The sequence below is a fragment of the Mastomys coucha genome, chromosome X (assembly GCF_008632895.1).
Source record: "Mastomys coucha isolate ucsf_1 chromosome X, UCSF_Mcou_1, whole genome shotgun sequence".
NCBI lineage: Eukaryota > Metazoa > Chordata > Mammalia > Rodentia > Muridae > Mastomys > Mastomys coucha.
Window position 1 is genome coordinate 41,774,447 of NC_045030.1, and position 5,235 is coordinate 41,779,681.

Here is a 5,235-nt window from a genome sequence, read left to right on the forward strand (position 1 = left end):
GTAGACCAGGCTGGCCTAGAACTCACAGAGATCCACCTGCCTCTGCCTCCCAAGTGCTGGAATGAAGGACGGCATCACCACTGCCCAGCTGGAATGTTAGTTTTTACTCCATTTAAATTAATTTCATTTCATTTTTATAAGGGAGAGTTGGAATTTTACTAGGAGTATTTCAATATGTAAATAAATTGAATTTCTCTCCTGTGAAGAATACACTGGGTAATGCAATGTTCACAATTATAAGTACAGTGTAACTTTTTCTGATGAGAATCCCATTAAACCGAATGCATCCGAGTCCTGTATCTTTAATTTTTAAAAATTCACTTCACATTGCACCCTCTAGGTTTACCCATGTTGTCACAAATGACAGCAGGTCATACTTATGTGGTTTTCCATTGTATACAAGTACCATGATTTCTTTATCAAACTGAAAATCTTTCCATACAGAAAAAAAAATCAACACAAGACACAACCTACAATGAAATATTTGATAAAGCATTAATATTCAGACTATGGAAGTAGTTCTAAATGCTAAGTAGTTCTAAATGCTAAGGCAACTTGATGTAAAAAAAAAAAATTATGTAGCAGACCTTAACAGATTATTTCTCTAATACCAAAAAAGCTCAGTGTCACTACTCATTGGGGAAATGCAAATCAAAACCACCTTGCACCTGGTAGAATGGCATTATCAAAGGGGCAGGAACAGGTCAAGTGAATAAAGACTGCTGGGACTGAGTAACTGGGAAACAAATTAGTGGTCATTCTAGGAAACGGGGCTAGTGTGTACATTGCCAAAGGGAATGGTGACGGATGAGATGGAGACTGTTTACAGAGCACCTGACACCTCGCCTCCTCCGAAGCCACTTTGCCCTTTCCTTTGTGTGTATTATCATATTGCCTAATTGTAATAGGACTGCAATTAAACAAACTCTGGGTAAAAGAAACTGCTAAAGAATTAAAAGACTATCATGATTACTTAAATATTTACGATTCATTTGGTATTGAGTTTCTCAAAATAAAATATTAAAATCGAATATTAATGGGGCAAACAGCTGGTGCTGAATATTCAAGCTCCCAGAGGAACATATTAATGAATCATTTCTAAAGCTAGACAGTTTCGTGCTTAATCTGTTCAAGGGATAGGAACACAGTCTTTTCTCAATTATATGTTTCTAAAATGAATATAAATACCCCATTAGTCTGTTCCCAAAATGGAAATGGCCCTTTGACATTACAATAATAAATGTTTGTTGGAAGAAATTTAGGCATTAACCTACCCTGGAAAGGAGAAACAAGATACGGAGTTTCAATTTTGCGAGATTCAAAATGTTCTAGCAGGGAGATAAGTTGCAGCTCAGTGGCAAGGTACTTGGCCCAATATGTGCAAGGCCACCAGCCCTGAAAACACAACAAAAAACAATGGATGTGGTGATGGTTACATGACTATGGAAATATATGACATATGACATACATGAAATATATGACTATAAATACTTAATGTCACTGAACTGGGCACTTACAATGAATAAATTAGTAAAAATTTTATAGTGCACATTTTGTCATAATTTTTAAAACATTTATTTCAAAAGGACCAAGAGTGGATGTTAAAGCAACAGGATCATAACTTTGAGGCCAGTCTAGGCTATATAGACTAGTCGGAGGAAGGAGGAAAAGAACGAGGAAAACAAGCAGACACACTGGAGAATTGGGAGGACAGAGGAAAGAAACAGGACAAAGACAAAAATATCACCCTCTGGTTCCACTGCAAATGTTATCATGTAGAATCTCTCCATCCATCCATCCATCCATCCACTCATTCATTCATTGAACAGGTAGTTATCAAATGCCAGCAATATGCAAAGCATGTCTTGGTGCTAACAATAGAACAAGGCTCTCTTGATGCTAACATTTATTTTTAAACTTTTATTCACTTTTTATTTTTGTGCATGCATATGTGTCTGTGTGACTCTGTCTCACGTCAGGTCCCCTGGAGCTGGAGTCACAGGTGATTATGAGCTGCCCAATATGGGTGTTGTGAACTGAACATGGGTTCTCTGTAAGGATAGCAAATGCTCTTAACTGCTGAGCTCTAAACACACCCACCCAGCTAAGTTTTTTGGTTTTTTTTGTTTTTTTGTTTTTTTTTTCTGGGCACAGTGGCTTTATTAGCGTGGCAGGATGGCAAAAGGACTTAGGAATTAGCATTGGATCCTGTACTGGCTAGTTTTGTGTGTCAACTTGACACAGGCTGGAGTTATCACAGAGAAGGGAGTTTCAGTTGGGGAAGTGCCTCCATGAGATCCAGCTGTGGGGCATTTTCTCAATTGCCCCTTGTGGGTGGTGCCATCCCTAGGCTGGAGGTCTTGGGCTCTATAAGAGAGCAGGCTGAGCAAGCCAGAGGAAGCAAGCCAGTAAGGAACATCCCTCCATGGCCTCTGCATCAACTCCTGCTTCCTGACCTGCTTGAGTTACAGTCCTGACTTCCTTTGGTGATAACAGCAGTGTGGAAGTAAGCTAAATAAACCCTTTCCTCCCCAACTTGTTTCTTGGTCATGATGTTGTGCAGGAATAGAAACCCTGACTAAGACAGGGCCCTTCTTCTTGCCAAAGGTGGGCACAACATTGACAAAGCGCCAGTTGTACTGCATTCGCCTGTCTTCTTCTTCTGTTTGGCCACCTTGGGAGTCTGACCTCTCACTTCTCCAGCACGAGCCAGGGAACCATGAACTTTACCTCTCAGCATGTGGCCTGCTACTTCCAGAGTGGTCAGGGCCTCTACACCACACTGGCCTAGAGTGGCCTCATCCTCCAGCGGCGAGCCTGCCAGAAGCACGACTTGATCTTCAGGAGCAATGCCTTCCAGTGAGGCCACATGAGCTTTGATCTGGGCGACCGCCTCCTGGCCGGTCACCTCGAGGGTGTGTAGTTCCTGGGTGCGGACAAAGAGCTGCATGTTGGCTAACCCGCGGACTCCGCTGCTGCTACCTCGAAGATGGAGTCAAGAAAGAGAGCCGGAGCTAAGTTTTAATGGGAGAAACAGAACAAACACAAATTAATAATAGACAAATATGAAATATTTCGGGTAGTAGTAAGTGATGTAGAAAAATAAGACAGAAAAGAGATGTAATGTGATGGAGAGATTGTAATTTTTTTTTGAGTGCTGGGGTTCAAATCAAGAGCCTCAACTACTCTAGACAAGAATTTTAACAGTAAGTTATGTCCTCAGCTCAGGAGTCCTCCAAATCTCTGGGCTTCAAACAAACATAGATCAAAAGTATTCCCAAAATACTGCATCTAGCTTGGCATGGTCATACATACATGTGTCATCCAGCCCTGGGTACGTTAAGTCAAGAGAATCACAAGTTTACAGACCATTTTGAACTACATAGAGAGAGCCTGTCTCAAAACTAAAATATTTTGGTTGTGAGCCTGGCCTTTAACAGTTGAGTCATCTCTCAAGCCTCTCAAAAATAAAGCAAAATGAAATGAAAAACAAAAAAGACTGGAAAAAACATCCATTGCTACTTTTAAAAGGTACAGTTCTTTTGTCGTTATTTTCTAAGCAATATATGATAACTACTCTTCAACTAAAAGGTACATTACACTAAGTATTATAAGTCATTGGAAGGTGATTTTGAAGTATTTTCATACCTATATGTTGACACTGTATCGCAGGATATTCAGGTATTTGGGTGTTTTTGGAGAGTTATCCAACCAGTCCAGTGCATACTAAGGGATGACAGCATGAGAAATAATTCTATGATTTAAAAAAAAAAAAAAAGCATTTGGATACAGCTCTGAACAAAAGGTGAAAGCGGACCATGTAGACATCTGGAAAAATCATTTTAAGCAGAAAATTAAGTCATATCTTGGGCTTAAAAGCATCTCTCTGGCTGCTGTTGAGATTAGACTAAAGGAGGTCAAGAAAAGAAACGGGACAAAATTAAGAAGCCATCACAATAACACAGGTAGAAAATGATGGCGGCTAAAACCAGTGGAGCAGTAGTGAAGATGCTCTGCATATATTGAAGGTGGAGCCAACATGAGTCTCTCAAGTGCTCTGCTTAGACAACGGTTGATTTTGGTTGGGTGTGTCCTTCTCATACAACTTAAGAGTTCTTAAATAGACTCCAAAATTGAAAACGAAGGTATTTGGGGGTGAATAGCTGAGTGGTGGAATACTTGGGTAGCAGAGCATATATAAAGCCCTGAGTCTGGTTCTCAGCACTAGAAAAAACATGAGGGGATACTTATCTAAATGAAAAAAGGGAACACAATATAGTATTTATTTATTTTGAAAAAGCTTCAAATAGGGCTGGAGACATGGCTTAGTGGTTGAGGGCAAACACTAGTCTTCCAAAGGGCCGGAGTTTGGTTTCCAGTACCCATGTCAAGTAGCCTACAACCATGTGTGAACCCCAGCTCTGAAAGATCCAAAATCTTCTGCTAGCCTTTGAAGGCACCCCACAAGTGTGTCAAACACACACACACACACACACACACACACACACAGAGAGAGAGAGAGAGAGAGAGAGAGAGAGAGAGAGCAGGAGATATACAATCATAAAAGTAAAGAATGTTTAAAGCTTATAACTACTACAAATATCAGAAAATCTTGAAAAATGACCTAAAATCCTTGTCCTGGAACACCCATAACATAACATTTCTATACTTTGGCATGTATATTATTTGTTCCTCTGGACATATAATGGCTTTATAATCTATTTAAATAAAAAGAATACAAAATTAATTCTATTTTTCTTCTGTCATAGTTTACCAAAATTTGTACAAATGATATTGGTCTTATTTTCTTCTTTGGTATGAGGAAGTTTTTAATTAATATTGGAATGCTATGACAAGGTTTTGACACGCTCTCCTTTTTGTTTGTATATTTGGCTTTTTTCCTCTCATATTTACATTTTGGTCCCCCAAAAATTCTGAAAAGCAAAATACAAATTTGATCTGAAAATAAGACATATAAGAATAGCTGGAGGGCTGGTGAGATGGCTCAGTGGTTAAGAGTACTGACTGCTCTTCCAGAGGTCCTGAGTTCAAATCCCAGCAACCACATGGTGGCTCACAACCACCTGTAATGAGTTCTGATGCCCTCTTCTGGTGTGACTGAAGACAGCTACAGTGAATTACGCAGGAGCGAGCGGGGCTGGAGCGACTGGGGCCATCTATACAACTACAGTGTACTCATGCACATAAAAATAAATAAATAAATAAATCTTTAAA

General features: G+C 39.7%; 1 pseudogene; it reads right to left on the bottom strand.

Annotated features, from left to right (window-relative positions):
• Positions 1-2,534: 2,534 nt before the first annotated feature.
• Positions 2,535-5,235, bottom strand: part of LOC116076570 — a 57,563-nt pseudogene continuing 54,862 nt past the window's right edge.